Below are 21,255 nucleotides of genomic sequence, written 5' to 3'. Positions count from 1 at the left end.
ACGTTGACATAGGTCGTCTATGACGCTGAAAATTTTCAGAAAATCTTTTTTTCTAGGTGGAGGTCGATTTTAGACAACTATTCATTTGTACACAAATTGATATATACACCACAAGTGTGATAACGGCATATATATAAAAGTGGAGAGATATTTAACTTCATACACATATTCGGTATAAAAGGATATTAGATGACCAAAATATGACAATATCAAAAAGTAAGTTGACGAATTCAGATATGTTTCTTAAACTTTTAATTAACAATATTTTTAATGAATAATTGAAAAATAACGTTTGGCTTTATTAATAAATAAGTACAAAAGTAGCAATTGTTTATTGGAAGAAATTATTTCAAACTTTAAAGTGAATTTTGTTTGAAAGGTATATCAATCCCCTTATACTCCTCTGGATTTGCTGACAACCTAATGAAGGGTAATAACAAATTACAAAATAAAATGATAAAACCTAGGCAGTTGTCAAAAGGAATTACCAAAAGATAAGTTATTATAACACATGACAATATTAGGGTAACAGCAAAATAGTTGGGAACCAAATTATCAAGTTATATCAAGTTCATTATTTAACAAAGCCATGTTATTCTTCTGTAGTAATTTTTATAACTAAACCATTTTCAATCTCTTTAAAAAAACATTGTTGGAAAAGGATGAGAAAAAGTTTCCTTTAAAATGAATTTAGCGTTTATTGTACGCTACCTTTTGCAGGCAATGCACATTTTTATATGAACACCATGTATTGTTTTGTCTTTCATATTCATATATAATTCAAAAACATGTTTATAATGCTTATCCTTTAGAGCACGTAGATAAATAGTTTAGTATTTCTAACTCTAAATTTAATACAATGAATCAGGCTGAATCTGAAAAAGTAATAACGTAATGTAAACCAATTCTATGATGCCTTTTGGTCCTCTTACAAAAATCTCTATAAAACATTTTGTTTTGTTTGTTTGTTGGGGTTTAACGCCCGAGCAGCAATATTTCATCTATATTCAGGCGATGAACATGAAATGAATGATATAATGAACATGAAATGATGATAAAAAGAAAATGGGATGGGACACAAAGATAATGGGGTCGACAAATTTGGATTGCCACTGGAAATAGGGAGAGGTGGGTAGGGTCGGGCAATTTAGCCTCCTGTGGCGGGGCCCTATGGTTCCTACTCCGGGAGAATACCACAGTAGGGTTTTTTAACGTGCAAGAAACGTGGCATCTTTCCCAACACGGTGCACCACTGTGGTTTGCGGACAGGTTTTCCGTATTATAGCCTGACAACCCAGCATGTAACACACCAGGGGTACCCCATTCCACCACCTGGGGCACACGTTGTTGAACCTTGAACCTAGTTGTACATAATATTTGAACTAAAAACAAGTGGCGATTGAATAGCAAACAAACTGTAACTTAGAAAATGCTATGTCGTTTCATTTCAATCAAATGATTATTTTGTTTCAGGTGTTCGGTAAAAGCATTTCATTGTTCTGAAATTTTGTTGGTTTTCTTTGTGTTTCTTATCCACCCTTTACTTAATTTTTTTTGTTTTTATCTTTGTTCCTGTTTTCCGCATACTGTGACATTTGCATTTTTCATTATCATCAATTCCTAATGTCCTTTCTGCGTCTCACAAATGCTAACATTTGTAAGAGTTATATATATATATATTTATTTATATATCTTTTATGTAAAAATGCCAAAAAAAACAAAAAAACAAATTTGAAATCGATTTTCAGTCTTATTCTTACGAAAATACTTCAAGACAGTAATAAATTTAGTAAAATTTATATCAGTTAGTTTCTTTTTTTTTAAAGTAAGGGTCTACTTCAATAGTTAAAATTTGCCTTTAATATTAAATCTTTTTTCAGGAAAAGGCTGTCAAATTTTGACAGAAATGAAACGACGTCGAATGGTAACATTACCAGAAGTATCTAATACAAGACGCTGTGAAATGTGTGTTGATGAAAGCACCGCTATTTACAGATGTTACACTTGTCGGAAAAACATCTGTGACTTCTGTAACTCCTTCCACAACAAAGTGTTTTCAATGATGGGACACAAAATCACAATACTTACGGGCGTCGTATGAAACTCTCATGACGTCATGTTTATTACAAAACAGTTAAAAACAGTCGACGGGTGGAGTAGATTGCAGATTTTCTTTTTGTTATCTGTCTTCATTCTTAACGAAATAATTGCTTTACTTAAATTAATGGGAAGAACAATGGATCTTGTTAGTTTTACGGACCTTAGGACTAATTTTTGCTGTAAGAAAGGGTGATGTATATTCTAGCTTATGCTGGCATTGGAGTAGAAACAGGTTCAATTATACACCTTTAAATTGAAATAGCGGTTTCACAATTTATGATCGATGAAAGACGTTTAAATTGCATAAGCATACACAGATAGATTTGCAACATATGTTTTTTTTTTTTTTGCGGTCGTACAATGGTATTGCGATGTCGTCATAGTCGGCAGCGTCGTCATCGTCGCCCATAGACAATCCGGGTTCCAATGAATATTAACTTTTACTGTATAGATTTGTTTGGGATGTGGCCTGAACCGTTTAGGAATTGGGGACAATAAGGGGTCAGAAACAACATTTTCATGAGGGATTGATTTTTTTGGGGAGTTTGAAGACAACATTAAAGATGAAAGTGAATTCGTTATTTATGTTTTTAGATTTTATCTTTATTATTTGAAAGAAAAGGCAATTGCCAAAAATAAAAATAAAAATTAAGTTTCTCATTGTGAAGTGGAGTTATCCTTTGAATTGTCATTATATACATCTACTTAACTTCATATTTATCGACTGATTGATTTTAGCAAGGTTATGACAAGTCATCAAGATCATTTCACAGTATGTTTTGGATATTTTTTAATGTAATGATGTATTTATTTATGATATATGTGAGGTAATGAATATTTTAAAATTTATTTAATTTTGGTCTGATTTCAAAATGTTTTATTGATTGAAAATACACGCCTGTCTTTTTCAAACTCATTTCAGATATCATTTATTGTTTTCGAGTTATAAGGGTTCAAAGAGACCACATTGATTCTGAAAATGTTTATTCTAATTTCAAATTTTCTGCAATAAAGTGTACAAAGCAGTTGTTATGCCCATAATGAATTGTAAGTCTCTTAGTGCTTAAGTGTATCAAAAACTAATCTTGTGTCCACACTTGCCCAAATTGTTCAGAGTTCAACCATTTAGGTCGTATCATTCTGCGCTCTGCGAATTTTATTACTTTTATATTTTGATGTTTAATTTGAAAACAAACCACATTATCTGTATTTACCGCTTTTCGAACAAATAAAAACTTATGTTGCATATTTTCTGTGTTGAAAGTATTAAGAGCCATAACCGTACGCCGACAATTATTTTTATACTCTTTATTGTAATTGTAACAGATGTTTTAGTTGAAGTGCATTATTATATTTTGTTTAAATTGAAAACATATTGACATTTTAAAAGATAATACGAGTTGAACAAAATCAGATAAAGGAAATTGCAGTTAAGTAATCTAAATCCATCTCAAAATGAAAAATGAATGATATAAACGAGCTGACATCAAGAATACTACCAAACGATTCAATCCCGACATCGTATTTACAAATAAGAGGTTCGAAATGCAATCCCAATGAACGAGAAAAAAATATGAATGTGTATGAATATTTAAGGAACGCCAGAAATGTAGTATATTTCCTGTAATACAAATATTTGTCAGTAAAATACGCGTTGTTTTGCATTAAAAAAAATCAAATTCCATAAAAAGTAAAAAAGTTCTATCTCTAAAAAACGATAGCCGACGCAGTAAAATTTGTTATTTCTACATTTCATTCAGGAAATAACACATGGCACGCAATATCATTTTTCGAAGTTTTGGCCAATCGGGAAACGGAATTACGATCAGGTGACTTGCGTTAAATGGAAGAGCGTCTTTAAGGTCATAGGGTAAAAAGCGGAACTATATCGAAATAAATTGTAGTAGCATGATACCGATCACCCTTGAAACATTGACAGGCAGATTACTCAGGCATTATACGAGTTATGAGAATAGCTCTTCAAGTAACTTTGTTACGATAGTTTAAATTATGGCAAACAAATGCTAGCTGCACGGTTACAAAATAGAAACTCCCCGTGCAGGTCCGGGTGTTAAAAGAATAGGCCTGTAGCAGCGGTAAGCTTGTCGTAAAAGGCGACTTAATAGTGCTCAGAACCCTAGCCGGGGGGGGGCTAGGGCGCTCTGCCCACAGGGCAACTGGGATGTGTGCCCCAGGTGGTTGAATGGGGTGCCCCTGGCGTGTTACATGCTGGGGTTGTCAGGCTATAATACGGAAAACCTGACCGCAAACCAGTGGTGCACCGTGTTGGGAAAGATGCCACGTTCCTCGTACGTTAAAAAAACCGTACTGTGGTATTCTTCCGGAGTAGGAACCATAGGGCTCCGCCACAGGAGGCTAAATTACCCGACCCTACCCACCTCTCCTTATTTGCAGTGGCAATTAAAATTTGTCGACCCCATTGTCCTTGTGTCCCATCCCTTTTTCATTTTATCATCATTTCATGTTCATTTTATCATCCATTTCATGTTCATTTTATCATACATTTCATGTTCATAGTCTGAATATAGCTGAAATATTGCTGCTCGGACGTTAAACCCCAACAAACAAACAAACAAGATAGAAACTAGTCAAATTTCACTAATTTAAATTATCCAACTTCAATGATTAATTAAGCATAACATTGAATTACAAAGGTTTTTTTTCCTCTCTAAGCACAAACTCTAAAACTTTATATGAGTAAATTGAATTAAACACAAAAGCAACACCCTTTTCTAATGAATTCCCAAAATGAGCCCATAAATTGTTTGTCAAATTCTAAATGTCTATGTTATAGTTACAAACCCATGTTAGCAAAACAAAAACAAAAAATAAAGAAACAAAAACTGCAGAAGTACTGTCAACGTTTAACATCAGATATTAATCATAATAACTTTATAACTCTTGTAACAATATTCATTTTATCAGTGCAAGATAAAAAAAAATAACAAAAAATTACTTTGAACAGATCAAGGAAGTCGATATAGGAAATACGGTTGACATGGTACAAATTATCGTTCCAAAATTATGTATTCAGTATTTATATAAAAATCAATTTACACTGGTAACAAATCTTATACTGCACATGGAATAAATGACATAAATCCATCACTGTAAATACTACATGTAACATGAAAATCTGGCGGAACCTGATTCGACTAGGTATTTTTCCCGCCGTTGTTTTCCAACAACCGCAAACAAATTGCTGTCGTATAATGATTTGGCGCTGTCGTCGTCATCGTCGCCTATAGACACTTAGTTTTCGTGAGATAGTATGAGTATTAGTCGGTTGACCTTTATAAAATTTTATAAAAAGGTTTAAAACCACAAAAGGAAGTTTTTTATTGTATTTTAGGGTTATTGACAAAACCTTTTTTTAATTAGGGGGCAAAAAGGGGTCTTAAACATGGAATTTAACCAAAAATCTCCAATAAAATCATATGAATGACTATGATATTGCTCCACAGTATTCTTTACCACAATAGTCAGAAATTGATAAATTTTTTTTTGTGTAAAGACTTACTTTTAAGAAATTAGGGTTCAAATAGGGATACAAGAAACCTCCATTTTCCTGTTGTTCAGACAATAACTTAAATATAAGTGAATACATCTTTTTGAAATTGTATTACAAGGTGTCATACTAAAAAAGGAAGACAGATTTTGATTTTTGGGATTTTGACCTGGTCCAACAGAGGAACATAAGCGGCCAAAGTGGGTCATGCCCCAAAATCGTCTTTTTAAATTTTGGTGCAATTTGGAAATTGTTTTTTTTCTCGATTCCTCATGAAACATCTTTCCTGTATTTTTCAATCAGATTTCAGATATCTTTTCTGGTTTTCGAGTTATAAGGGGTCAAGTGGAACCACGCACCAAAAAATTGACTTTAAAAAAAAGTTGTGCGATTTTAATTTTCTATTCGATTCCATATGAAAATCCAAGCACAAATATAAGAGTTCTAAGAATTATGCTTACCAAATAGACCTATAATTAACTGGTTTTTTAGAGAATCTGGTATAAAGTGATCCAAGAGTGCACCCTAAAGCAGACATTTATACCTAAATTGAATTGCATAATATTGTGTAATATTGTGGCCAAATGAGCTGCAAGTCCCAATATATAGTGATTAAAAATCTGACATTGTTTCCACACTTGCCTACACTGAAATGAGTTCAACTGGCTACAGTCGTATCATGCTGAGCTTGACAAAGCTTTTGATTTGAACTACCAAAGCGTTTTCAAAATTTAGCGGCCAAATAAAGAACCAGTCGTACAAACTCGAATACTTGTTTGTAACTGCCAAACCCACTATTCATAATGAATATCAGTGTCAACCCAAGATGTCCGAAACTCCTAAACCATAAGATTTAATTATTATTTACCAAACATGATTTATACTATTCAGTTCCACCAGTATAAAATTACCTGTAGTATTTTACTACGAACATTTCTTAGAAATAGCTTATAAGTATTACACAAAACCAGATGCCATAGGTTTGAAAATAGCAAATAAAAATAAAAATAAACATCATAAACTTTACTTATTACGATTTTAGCACAAAAGAAAACTTTTAGAACTTTGAATCATCACAGTGTGTCACTTGAAAAATACAATCGCAAAGGTACGTTGTTGCAGTGTTCGTTATCTTTTTATCTTTCCACATATTTAGTTCGGGACAAGCATCTAAAAAGAAAATTGATAATATAATTACTTTATTATTGAGGGTTTTTTTATTTCTTGCATGACATATTGGTACGTGTAACACTTAACAATTCAACATTTAAAAAAAAATAGATTTTTGAATATAAAGTTTTAAGCTACCAAAAGGTATAGTTTTAATAATTTCCCTTTTTGAAAGTTTCATTTTTTATCAAATTATTGAATTGATAAATGTTACATCGACCCATAATCATGCAATGTAATTAAGTTAATTTCTAATTTCACTTTGAAATTTGATTGGAAAGGTCATGTGTTTATAAACGAGTTTCACTTAACTGTACTTTTCGTGTCATAATAACGTCGTTTAATATTACATGTAACATAGTTACCTCATCGTAAAGGAAAATCCACTGATATTTTTTTTTACGCAGTTGGTACATAAGCCAATCCAAATTATTAATAGTAATTTCAGCACCTAAACATTTGTCCTTATGCTCACGTGCTCAACTTGACGCATAGTTACGTGTACACAAATATACTTATTTGGTCATGGTGTGGTCTTTTGGAATTTTGTCGTCATGCGTCGTCCATTCATGAAATAGGTTTACGTGTTCATTATGACAGGCCCTGATTGGCGTAGTTGTAAACAGACGTATTTGAAATTTTTTGATGTCGTATATTAATGGAGCTCTAAAACCAACAGAATAATAGTAAATGGACGCCACCGGAAACGATAGTAGCACAGCCGCTAACCAAGCAGAGTGCCCTTACGGACTTAAACCAACACATATTCAGCAGTAGGTATTATAAACTGATTCGTTGCAATCTATTTTTTACAAATTATCTAAGATTTTGCAAATCTTGTGCATTGCTGAAGATTTTTATAGATTGCTGTTATGTTAATACACGGTGTTGCATGTAAAACAAAACAATAAAGTCATGAACTCTCATGTTGCAAAGGCGGACCGTTTTCAAACCCCCATATGAAATTGATTTTTGTTGAGTTTCATGTTAATTGGAACTTGTTGTACATTGCAAAAAATACTCACAAAATAATCCATTTCAGTAATGATGTCGACTAAAACATTGCGTAAATGTGAACAGAGAAGATATGCATACAAAATATAGCGAACCGAATAAAAAAAGATTACACATAAAAAAAAAAGCACTGACAATATGAATTCCAAAAAAAATAAAACAAAACAAAACAAAACAAAAGCAAAAACGGTAGTGACATATTAAAATTATTCAGCATTGTGAACAAATGATTAAAAGAATATGATAATGTATTTGGGTTCCTTGTTTTTACAAATATATGCATCTGTCCCTTAGTGTTTGGTGTTATACTTGTGTACATTTGTAATGATGTATATGTACATGTTTTGTACTGTAGGCGCCCCGTGCAGGTCCGGGTGTCGAAAGAATAGGCCTGCAGCAGCGCTAAGCTTGTCGTAAAAGGCGACTAAATAGTGCTCAGAAACCTAGCCACAGAGCAACTGGGATGTGTGCCCCAGGTGGTGGAGTGGGGTACCCCTGGCATGTTACATGCTGGGGTTGCCAGGCTATAATACAGAAAACCTGACCGCAAACCATAGTGGTGCACCGTGTTGGGAAAGATGCCACGTTCCTCGCACGTTAAAGAACCCTGCTGTGGTATTCGATAGCAGTAGGAACCTTTGCGCTCCGCCACAGGAGGCTAAATTGCCCGACCTTATCCATCCCTCCCTTTTTCTAGTGGCAATCAAAATTTGTCGACTCTACTGTCCTTGTGTCCCATCCCATTTTTCATTTCATCATCATTTCATGTTCACAGTCACTGAGTATTTTTTGTACTTGTTGGTCAGCATTTGATATACATGTTACATTATTTCAATATGTAGACATGTAAGTTCAATCCTCGAGTTTACCTTGAGTTCCCGATCGTCTATACTCATTGTCTTTGATCGATTTCGATTAAGTGTGATATAATGCCTGCTTCTGGTACACGGAGGTCAGGACAAATTTCACTTGGTTATTCTTCTGATTGTGAAGAGCGTTTTTAACACTAAAGTGGCCTCTACAACTTTGTCTGGCAGATTATTCCAATCGTCTACTATGTTCTATATTTTTTTCTTTTGTTTTTTTCTACATCGTTTTGGAAAAATGTGAATTTGTGGCCTCGTACATTCGTCTTCTTATGCCGTTTATGGTTTTGTATGTTTCAGCAAGGTCTTCCCTAAATCTTCAGTATTGGAGTGAGGTTAACCCAAGATATGCAAGTCTTTTTCAGTACCTGAGGTTTGAAAATCTCTTAGCAGTCTTGTTCTTTGTCTTCGAATGTTTAAAATCAATATAGCTTCTCTCTTATTTGTACCTGACCTGACTTTTCTACCGTACTCAAGATGGGGTATCACTAAGCTATGTATAATGTCAGAAATATATCCTTGTCCAGGTATTTAAAGGTTCTGTTGATTAGTCCCAGTTTTGGTTAGCTTTTTGTCTTAGCTATTTAAATAGAGTTGGAAGTTTAGTTACCGATGATTATTCCTATGGACTTTTTTTTCTGTTGCTGTAGTTATTGCTATTTCTTCAATATTCACCTGGTAGGTGGATTTGCTACTGGACCAATGTTGATGTGTTATATATAATTTGGCATTTAATTATTATAAGCCATTCATCAGGCTATCCATATCAATTTGGAGGCTGTTTTGATCGTTGCCATTGTTTAATTTTGCAAATATCTTGGTAATATCTGCAAAAAAGTTTGACTATTTTCTCAACAACATCTAGTAAATCGCTTACGTAAATTGCAAAAAAACAGAATTGAGGTGTTCCACTGGAAATAGTAGTCAATGTTGTGTGTACTCTAATAAGATCTACTCTTTGCTTCCTCTCATGAAAGACGTTTTTAATCCATTAAAGCATATTGCCTGTTATAATTTTTGATTTTTTTATAATAAGGCGCCAATGTGGCACGGTGACAAAGGCCTTTTGGGAATATAATTATATACAGTCAACTGAGTTGCAGTAATCGAATTCATCTAACCATTTTTCCATAACCTCTTTTAGTTGTGTCTCACATGAACGTTCCATTTTGACGCATGCTAAATAATTCTTTTGCTTCGATCTAATCCATTATTTTATCTGTGATCATTTTTCCATAATCACATCCATGATCGATGTGAGGCTGATTAGTCGGTATATTGAAGCTTCCTATGTTGGCCCCTTTTTGTGAATAGGGGTGATGTTGGCTATTTCCCGTACTTGTTCTTATTCATTGTTTTCCATTGTTTTGTCAAATATGTGGGTTAATGGTTCAGCAATCTATATGACTATATCTTTACTCAGTTTAGTAGGGATGGCGTCTGAGCCTTGTGATTTTGATTGCTTTACCATATTCAGATGTTTTGTACTGTCTCAACCTTGAACTCAATATTTTTAGCTCTTGTTCACAACGTTGATTAAGGTTGGGAATTTCTTTTGCATTGGTTTCATTTATGAATACAATTTGGAAGAAAATTGTTTAGTATTTAGGCTTATACTCTATGTTCTGAATGAAGGTTATCGTCTTCGTCAATTCGACAGTGTATACTTTTTTTTGCCTTTCGTCTTGGACTGGGCATATTTCCAAAAGGCCTTAGGGCCTTTGAGTCGTACTTTGCAAACATTTGAAATTCCATCGTCAAATATAATATATAGTTCCGCCAAATTTATGTTTTCTGGTTTTAGTCGTAGTCCCCTTTACTTTGGTTACTTTTATCATCTGTATTTAATTTTATATATATTTTTTAACATGTATACACAAGATCGAACTCTAAAACATCATGGTCGCTGTTACCAATTGATGCACAGTGATCTGTATCACCAACTATGTCTTCTACATTTGTGGAGACTAAGTCTAGTAACTAGGGATGTTTTCTTCTCTGTATTTGGTTGATTTGATTACATTTTGTGTGAGAAAGGTATCCATAACCATATTAAGGAATTGGGTAGCTAGATGATCCTTCCAACAGACGTATTGTTTGTCGAAACTTTTTTTTTTTTTTTTTTTTTTTTTTTTGTTAAATTATGTACTCTCTTCTAGTGATGACTTATAGTAGATCTGTGGATTGTGCAACAAGGGGTTTGTTCCAATAGTTTTCATTGTATTCTAGACTTTTGTTCTTAGGGAGAATTTCTGTTATTGCTATGATGTCGTATTCTCTGTGACCACTGCTATGAATTTGTTTGTTCTATTAAAAAGACTACCAACATTTGTGTATATGAATGACAGCTGTGCGCTTAGTTCAGTGCTGCTGCATATAAAAGCAGAAAAAAAACATCTACTTGTTTGAGTGATGTGCTTCAGACTTATCCATGGCTGAAGTTCCGTTTGTGGTGAAGCCACAGGACTGTCATGCCTCTGACCTCATGTGCATACGTGACATCATTAATTGATGCTTGGGGATTCAAGGTTTTATTGAGTTAACTCTGATACTTTGAGGGCTGCATGATCCCGTTGGGGTACTTACATGTCGCTTGGTAAGGACAGAGATTGGTCTCCAGCAATTTCGAATTCACTTCTGAAATTTATGTTTTCTATGGTTGCAACCCCTGCAAACTGCGATGGATTGCTATACATGTTTTTTTACGTTGTAATAATTGTCGTGGAATTTGTTGTGGTTGCCGCTTTTTTTTCTCCCTTTTTATTGTTGTTGCTTCTATTTTTTGTTCATTTCCATATGATTTCTGTTGGCTTACAGTAATTTGTTCACACAACAATGTAAAGTAAGAAGGTTTTTATTTCATCAAAGTTTCTTCTTTTACATTAATGTAGATTGAAGACTATTACGTTTAAAGCCCATAATTTTCTTGCCTTATATTATCTTTTCTCATATCATCTTAAAGTGGCGAACTGGTTTCTGATTTTATCTCATCCAGTATATCTTGTTTCATTTGTAGTACTTTTTTAACCCTTTCCTAGACCTTTGTCGAGGTTATTAACTCTTTTTCCCATGTCCGACATTCTGGAGTTTGTTTGTTCCTTTATATACTTGAGTTGGTTAGTTAGCCTAGTCATGCAAGGAAAGTTCTGTTTTTTTTTCAATTGCAGGTCCATTTGAATTTTGTAATGTGACATCCGTAAGAGTTTCAAGTATAACTGTAGCTATTTTGTACATTCTGTACAGAAGAGTAACTGACAAACGCTACATGGATTGCAATGTTGATTCCAATGACTTCTCACATATTGGACATGAGTTGTTACCTAGTCTTGCTCGCTCTATGCTGCTGTTCATTGATTTGCTCTTAACAATAGGTGTTAATGTAAGTAAGTAACCATTCAATCTAGTTGAAACATATTGTTTCTATACAGTTAGACAATATTCCCCTATTCGATTTTATTGAACAGGCACTATCTATTGTTATGTATTTTTTTCCGACTATCGAGTTTTTTCAGACTTGTAAACGAGATAAATGTTTAATTCTTTATATCAAAAAGTATTCCCTCATTTGTAATATTTTACTGCTACTTAAAATGTTTTCTTAAACATGATCTATAGTCAGCGCCTTCTTTTCCCTTTATACAGTTGAGTGTTGCTTAACAATTTTATCTATTAAAAAAAATAACAGTCGCTTTTTATTCGACCGCAAAAATATTTATACGGTAGTATATTGTTATTGCATTCTCTTGATTACCGCCATAAGCTTGGTTCCCTTGATTATACTTTCATAAAATTCAACTATAAATCTCCAATAAAATCAGCCTTTGAATGCCAATGATATTGTTTCGTAATATTCTATACCATAATAGATTGTTTCAGGGGGTCAAAACCTTAACTTTTTCAGAAATAAGGAACCAAAAGGGGGCAGAAACATGCATTTTCCCGATGTCAATACAACTATTTTAGGTTCGATTTGGAGAATTTATATTATATTATTGTTGAAATTCCATATAAAATTGCCTCAAATATCTCTTGCGGCTTTTCGAGTTTCTAGTAATAAGAGGTCAAAGAAAAAAACATTCAAAATGGACTTTTTAATTTGTTGTCCGATCTCGTTTTTTTTCTTTTGCTTTTGAAAATTCCTGCCTACATTTGTAAATCAGATTACAGATCAATTTAACGTTTGTCACGTTATAAGGTGTCAAATGGGCCAAATCAGAATTTTTTGTTGTGTCTAGTCTGGTTGTTGTGTCCAAAATGGATTGTAAGTAACTATACTTAAGTTTGTTCAAAACGAATATTGAGTCAACACTTGCCCGAACTGTTCAGGGTGTGACCACTGCAGTCGTATCATACTGCACTCGTCCGTGAAGCTCTTTATTTTGTTTTTAGATAAAAAGTCAACAAGGAATACATTAATCGTATATGCAACGTGGCAAATAGGAATCCAGTAGGATCCGAAATCTTCCTATAGCAAATTTGAATTCTAATTTCTAATTTTAATGGATTTTAATTTTAGTAGGATCTGGAAACACTTAATGGTCATGTGGATTTCGGATATTACTGAATATTTTTAAAATAAAATATGCCTTAACCACTGAAAACACCCATTCATAAGGGATTTGGTTTGATATTGTCAAATCGTTAAGGATAGCATTCTTTGTATTAACATTAATTCGCTCATAGTATCTTTACATAGAAACAAGAATACTGAATTTAAAGCAGGTTTTGGCATGAAATGGGTTGTATCCTTATTGTAAGACTTATGATGTGCAGTGATTCTCAATTCGTCATGGGGCCCCGTGCAGGTCCGGGTGTTAAAAGAATAGGCCTGCAGCAGCGCTAAGCTTGTTGTGTAAGGCGACTAAATAGTGCTCAGAAACCTAGCCGGGGGCTAGGCGCTCCGCCCACAGAGCAACTGGGATGTGTGCCCCAGGTGGTGGAATGGGGTACCCCTGGCGTGTTACAAGCTGGGGTTGTCAGGCTATAATACGGAAAACCTGACCGCAAACCATAGTGGTGCACCGTGTTGGGAAAGATGCCACGTTCCTCGCACGTTAAAGAACCCTACTGTGGTATTCTCCCTGAGTAGGAACCATAAGGCTCCGCCGCAGGAGGCTAAATTGCCTGACCCTACCCATATCTCCCAATTTCCAGTGGCAATCAAAATTTGTCGACCACATTGTCCTTGTGTCCCATCCTTTTTTTTCATTTCATCATCATTTTATGTTCATTTTATCATCAATTTCATGTTCATCGTCTGAATATAGCTGAAATATTGCTGCTCGGACGTTAAATCCCAACAAACAAACAAACAAACATTTAAAAAAAATAGCATTTTCAAAACATCTTCGGTATAATTGGAAGATAATTTCGATTTATATAATTTTATAGAAAGTATGAGGAATCTCTATCAAAAACTACATATTTGTATATAGATGTACCATTTTTTTGTAGTAACAACTATGCATTATGTTTTTTATTCGAAATTTCAACTGAGTATGTGGAGTAGAAGTATAAATAATTGAATAACCATAGATTTTCATTCTATTGTATTCGAATAATAATCTTCATCTTCCATTTTAAGCAAACAACGTAATTTTTTGACTTCAAGATAATTGTGCTTTATTTTCTAGTACGAATATAATCTCTTTTACACTTACAATTTAAAGGTTGCCTATCATTTTGTTTTTGTTTGTGTATTCTACCATCCAGGGGTCGCGCTGGGCTTCGCCAGTGTCGCAATTTGCGATTTTTGTATTTTATCTGGTAGGGACTTCAGGAAAAAAAATCAATCTACTCGGAAATCCTCTTTCTTTGTTTAATTCAATTTATATGACCTTCACCTACAACTTCTTCTGCACAGGTAACCATTGGACAGTAAAACTAAAAATAAACTCTAATGTCTAAATATAGGTCCATAGCAGCGAATTCAGAAATGTCAACTTGAAAAAAGTCTATATCTTTGGTCCAAAATTAAAGAAGGTTTCAATGTTATCTGTTCCAATTGTTGACAAAAAGTATTAAAAAATGGAGACATTTCTAAAATCGGTAGATCCTGTGATGCCAAACTGAAATATGGAGTTGTGATGTGAATGTTGATCATGGTAAGTGCAAACAGAATTGATGAAATAGTTGTATTTTCCAATAGTTGAACAATAGATGATTTCATTAAATTTGGTGATGGTCCTGAAGAGCATGATGTAATGAAAGATTTGATGAAATTTCTTAAATAGAGTGAACCAGACGAATTATGAAAAAATACATTAAAACGATTTCCTTTATAATTCATAATAGGCACATCTTCTATTTCACAAGATTCTGAATATTTTTTAAAACTTACTGGTTCACCAACTTTGTCATTGTATAAAAGCTTAGATGTACACCTTAGCAGGTTTCCTGTATAAGATTCACCTTTATTTCTAAAAAGTTTTTTTTTAAATTTAACTCCCTCCTCCTGTTCAATAAGTTTAATTTTCTGCTTCACTCGCAAACTGAGTTAAATGATGCACACTGCATTTAAATTCGTTAAATTCAAAATTACTATCATTATCATCATTATCTTTAAGTTTTCTGAGTAACCTATTTGCTTTTAATTCTGTAGCACTTCTATCCGTCATTGTGTTTTTCAATTTTTCTTAAAATAATGTTTGATCAGTAACATCAGTAACCATGTCCATTGTAGCATCAACATAATGTTCAGCAGTACCACTTGATATTTCCTTAATGCCTGTAATAGTTATTTCAGCTTTAAAATTTTTTTAAAAGCCTACTTTAGACAAAAAGTTTGGAACACATCTATGTGAAACTATATATATACATAAACACGATGATGCAAAGGGAGATAATTTATATTTATTAACCAAAATACAACACTATTAATTAAATTGTATGGCACACGATATGAATTTATTCCATATTATTGAATTTCCTCACCTCTAAAAACTTTATGATGCTCTTTCTGATATCAGTTTGCTTTGATTAGAATGTACTATAAGTAAGGGAGCTAACTCATGTGATAATGTAAAATTCTATACAAAAAATTTTTTGTGTAGAAGAAACTATGAAAAAACACAAATTAATTAATGCAGAATTTGCACTGGAGAACAATGTTACGAAGGGAGAAAATTGATAAATATTTGGTTACAAAATTTTAATTTATTTCAAATTAACAATGTTAAACCATCATGTGCCACCCACCTTTATTAATTCATTTGGAACTTTACTAAATATCTCATAAATGGGGTGAAATTAATCATACATGTATTGTCTTTACCTAATGTATATTCTCCATCTTTAGTAACAATTTTGTTACCATAAAAATGTCTGCCTTTCTTTGTAGTTGCATCCTTCATCAGTGTGATATCTTTATTATCATTGATGACTTCTTCCAACTGTTTATTGCATACTGACCGACCTTCCCTAATCATGTTATGAATTGTTGAAATTGATGGCAGTTGTAGAATTTCCTCGTCAGTAAAAAATTTAATGATACTGCTTATAACAGACGAAATGTTTTGAATAGGAACATTATTTCCTAAACAGCTAAATACACTTTGCCTCGTTTTGTAAGAATAAGGATTACCTCTTTCTGAGTCTTTACTTTCAATACATGTAAATGTATCATTGTTACCAGTATCTGAAGTACAATTTCTATTCTCTTGTTCCTGTATACATTTATTTTGCCAATATATGATTTCTTCTTTCAATAAATGAGTGTCCTGTCTAAACATATTACACTGGGTAGTTTTGTCCTCAACATTTACACACTTATCTTCAATTTTCACAGTCTTTAAGAAGGATATTTCACTTTTCAAATCGTTAATAATTTTTTTTCTTCTAATAACCTTCTTCTCATTTCCGATTTTAATGTTTTTCTCTTGTACCCTTTTCTTCAAAATACTAATGGTGTTAATATGGGTGTTTATGTATCTTGTTGTCCTATACTTCCTGGGAAAATTAAACTCCTCAAGTTCATAGGAAAATAGTTCATGAGTTTTTTTGCCGCCCTTAACAATCGCACTCTATGTGCCACAGCTTTTACTTTCTTCTCAATACTTGAAGGAACTACCTACTGTTTATTTATTTTTGTGGCTAAACATACCCAATGATGTAGGATATTTCTAGAACCACATCCCTTATATCTCTTTGCAAAGTTAAGTAACTGGATAGCATTTCCATTGGTAAAACGAATAATAGGGATGGGTAAAGGTGGAATGTGTTCCATGTTAGTATTGCATTACCTCATTTAAAGAAGCTAAGGATAAAATGATAAGCAGTGTGATTTTTAGAGATGCATTTAATGAAATACAGTTAAGGCTTTGCAAAGCTAGCTATCTCACCTTTATCACACACTAATATTTTGTTTTGGATTTCCAATTAATGATGACACTTTATAGACGTATTATTCTTCATTGGTTCTTACATAATACCATACAAAACCAAAGAGACTTTATGTTCAAATAAAAAATAAAATTTACACTATACTTCTTATTACAGTAATTGCTATATACATATGGAGACATTAACATACATGTACATGTAACATGTTGAATAAAAATCCATTTTAATTATAGCTGGCTTTTAAAAAAAAATTAGAATAATCAAAAGTTTTGATGTGAAATTCTTATTCCTCACTTGAATCAGATTGTTAATATATAACTTAATTTTTTTTATTTATTAAGTTATTGTAAGAAAGGGAGATAATAAAACTCTTTTTCTCAAAATAGTAAGAAAGGGAGATAATAAAACTTATTCTCAATATAGTAGCATTAATATTTAAAGATGAATTTACTGGTTTCGCTTTCTACGCTTGATATAGCTGAAGATATTACGAGGTGAAGAATCTCTATCACTTTGCTCATTACTATCTTCAGGAATAATCAAGGGAGGAAGGTGAAATTCTAATTCATCACTGGAATCAGATTGTAAATTTAGAGCAGTGCCTCTACAACTAACCTCATAGCCAATAGGAGGCTGAGTTTCATCATCACTGCCAAATGTACATTCTGATTCAGGTGAAGGCAAAGGAGAATCAGTCTGTGTAAGAATCATTGAGTCATAGAAACTGGTTCGAAAACAAATTGGAGGTTGTGTTTCATCTGAATCAATGAAACTTGCACTGACTGGTTCACCTGCATTGTCATTGGCGTACTCTGACTCTGACAACAGTTGACTTTCAAAATCATTTTCAGAATGTTTTAAAAGTAATTTTGTATCAGAATCAGATAGGGTATCATCAGATGAAAACCCTATGACATCAATCAGCTGACCGTTTTCTGATGAAGACTCATTTGATGATGTCTCTACAAAATCTAAATCAAAAAAATCATCATCATCAACAGCAGCAATTATGCTTGCCTTCTCCCCACATGTACGGCAATTACAGTCTCCTGGATATGTGCAGGCATCATGAATTTCCTCAGCTATATTTTTATCTTGGAGAACTCCAAAATATTCACCAAAGATAAATCTGTACATTAATGCTGCATTAGCATCATCACCTTTTGGAAATTCCATCCAAAATCTTTTAATAAGACCACTTCTAGCCATTTTCTGTAAAAGCACAGAATATGCACGTTTCATTCTTACGATCCTGCTGAATTAATAAAATACAACCCTTTCCTTATAGTTAGGTTACTACAACAAAGTACATCTTAACAAGCATCCAAATAAGATTTTGTTTTCAATATGCATTTAAATATATATCAATCCAAATCATTTAATAGAGTTAACTAATTCAGTGGCGGACCTGGGGGTGTGCAAGGGGTTAGTACCCCTCTTTTTTACTATACAAATTAAATCATGTCATAATATCATCCCTTTTTCTGAGGAACCAAAGCTTGCTTCCAACATTTTCAAATTGTATAGATCCGCCCCATGCTAATGTCAAAATGCAAAATAGAAGCTACCATACATACCATTAAATGAGATGAAACAGTTAACTTTGTATTCCTATGCAGCAGGTAGGTCTAACTTCTTTCTAACAGAAAGTACAAATATGCTGCAAAAGATAAATCATATAAATGAAATGTGTATTACATGAACACGGTATAGGTTTGTATTATAAAATAGTATTTTAGTTCACATTTTAGGGGGAAGACAACATCCAGAATAAACTGCTTATTTTTTTCTAATAATTTACTTTTATGTGCATTCAATAATTTATTATAATGTTTTTTTTTTTTGGAAAATTATTTGAAAAATTATCTTCCGAAGCTTGGTCACACTGTAATTGGCATTTATTGTAATGGTGTTTTGCATTATCCACAAACTTTCATATGCTATAGGATGGACAGATAATTAAAACTTAGCTTTGGTTACCACCCTCTTCTTTAATGATGAGTTTGAAAATCTACATAAAATACTAACACACAAATAGTAAAATGTTTGTATTGAATATTCAGTACAAATATATATATCTTATATTGCAATTTAAAATAAGCTGAGTTATGTGTATTATATGAACAAGACTTTATCGAAGGGAGACAACTGATATCATGAATAATAGTAAAAATGACAAATTTATGTGAATTGCAATAAAATAGCGCTTAAACTAAATCATTATTAACTATAAAACTCAATTTCATCGCTTCAGAAAAAGTGCCAATGGGTGCCGTTCACTATTTCATTTTTCATTTGCTAAGAAGCATGATAAATGCGGCAAACACTTTTACCACAAAATCATAATTTTAAAATATTTAAAGATTGTCAACCGTTTACAATTATAAGTAATACTTATAAACTATAAATAAAATAAAATAGAAACAACTAACTTACCTTGTCTAGTGCGTATAACGAATAAATAACAATTTAGGTATCCACGTGAAGCAACACCCCGCAGAATCAGCAAATTTAGTCGAACTTTGCCGTTGGGTTGTCTGCCCTTTTACTACGTTCTTCAATTCGGAAGGTGGTCACCTGAAGTACCAATATCTGGCGACAAAAAAGCCAGTTGGCGATTTTCTTGGCGCCTAGGTTTTGCATATTAGAATTGACAGAAAGTTTATCAGCAACGGATATTTTCTCTGATTAAACAATTGTGTTGACACCTGGTCAGAATTAATCGACTAAGACCAATTTACGACTGAAGGTAAGACCAGGTGACCGTGACTGATAATATCCTTATGGGGGTGTCAATCAAATGTAAATATATTATCAAGGGAATCAAGGGAACCAAGGTTATAGCGGTATTCAAAAGAATGTAATCCAGGGACAGAGCCAATCAAAACTTATCATCTTGACTAAGGTAAGCACAATTAAGGCCATGTGCACGTGGCTACACATAAGCTTCACAGCCCTGTTTAACCGTGTGATACATTCAGAAACAGACTTACCTAATAACCGAATAAATTAAATCCAATTAACGATGATTATCCCATCAGAAAGTGTCTAAATACTTCGAAATGAAAGAATCGATAAAAGAAAATGGATGACATTTGTTTACACTCTTGCCATGTGACATTTTGGCGGGAAAATCGGTAAAACAAATAGAATGGGATTCCCAAAATCTAATTAAGGAAAAGCTATTCAGATATCAAGATAATTAAACAGGGACACGATTAATGGTCCATGGTACAAAATGTAGTTTGCTAGAAATTTTATCACTTGAAAAAAATAATTAAGTTTGTTAAAAATATCAAATTATATTGTATTAAATAAATTAGACTATAAAGGACAAAGGTGAACGTGTTTTAAAATCAGGGACTATATGAAAATAGTAATATAAAGTCTTTGATAGAAGTAAAATACTTGTTTCTGGAGTAGTACTTTATTATTCTATACATATGAAAGTGACAGACTAGAGCTAAACACCTGCTTTATACATGCATCAAGAGTGAATCTTGGGTACATGCATGTCATGAATGGAGAGGTTATTTTGACGAATTGACAAAGATGATTCATCAGTGGACTTAATACTGTCAAATTTTATTTTATAAGTATAATTTTTTTTTTGGCATCCTCTGGCGCTAATTTCTGAAAATTGGTGACAAAAAATGGCAGCTGGCTATTTTTCTGGCGACAGAATTTTGGAAGCCAGAGCAGCCCCTGACCATTTGTACGCTTCCGTTCCGAATATGTAAATGTGATATTGAGTTATTTTGATACTTACCACAAACTGGAAATCCTGTACCAAGTTGAAATTCCTGCCTCAACCAAAGTATCTATGGCAATATGTCTGATGATGAAGGTATTTTAATGTCTTTTTTTTATTCTGACCAGTCTTGGCAGGAAGTTCTAATTATGACGGTTTTATGATGGTTGCTGACCACAGTGCAGATCATGACAATGTAGCCACATGTATGTGTAGCAGTAGTACGAGTTCGAGTCAAATGGATTGAGTTGTTTTGCTAATTTAACAGTATGGACACAGTTGAGAAGCTTTCAGACCTTAATATATACTTTTTATTACAATATACGAGTCTAGACTATAAGATAAGTTTATTAAGAAAACTTTCCAATAACATTCTCCGGTGCCTTAAACATAAATATTTATAAATATCTAATACTGGTCCATTTTGTAAATTCTCAAGATAATTTGGTTTCTTAAAGACAAAATATGGCTGTTTTTTTAAACGT

General features: G+C 33.0%; 1 long non-coding RNA gene across 2 annotated transcripts in view; it reads left to right on the top strand.

Annotated features, from left to right (window-relative positions):
- Nucleotides 1-20,913, top strand: part of LOC148616629 (uncharacterized) — a 30,048-nt gene extending 9,135 nt beyond the window's left edge. Inside the window, exons 4-7 of one of the 2 annotated variants that reach the window (XR_015922242.1) lie at nt 57-216; nt 1,881-7,572; nt 11,847-12,058; nt 20,899-20,913. This is a non-coding gene — a long non-coding RNA (uncharacterized LOC148616629). Of the gene's footprint in view, nt 1-56; nt 217-1,880; nt 7,573-11,846; nt 12,059-20,898 lie in introns of those variants that run through there. The other variant, XR_015922243.1, reaches the window with a different exon arrangement.
- Nucleotides 20,914-21,255: the final 342 nt, after the last annotated feature.

Source organism: Perna viridis, chromosome 5, assembly GCF_037379345.1.
Source record: "Perna viridis isolate PV_CMFRI_1.1 ecotype Kerala chromosome 5, ASM3737934v1, whole genome shotgun sequence".
Taxonomy (NCBI): domain Eukaryota; kingdom Metazoa; phylum Mollusca; class Bivalvia; order Mytilida; family Mytilidae; genus Perna; species Perna viridis.
Note: the sequence above shows the minus strand (reverse complement) of the source record. Positions and strands in the feature narration are given on the sequence as shown.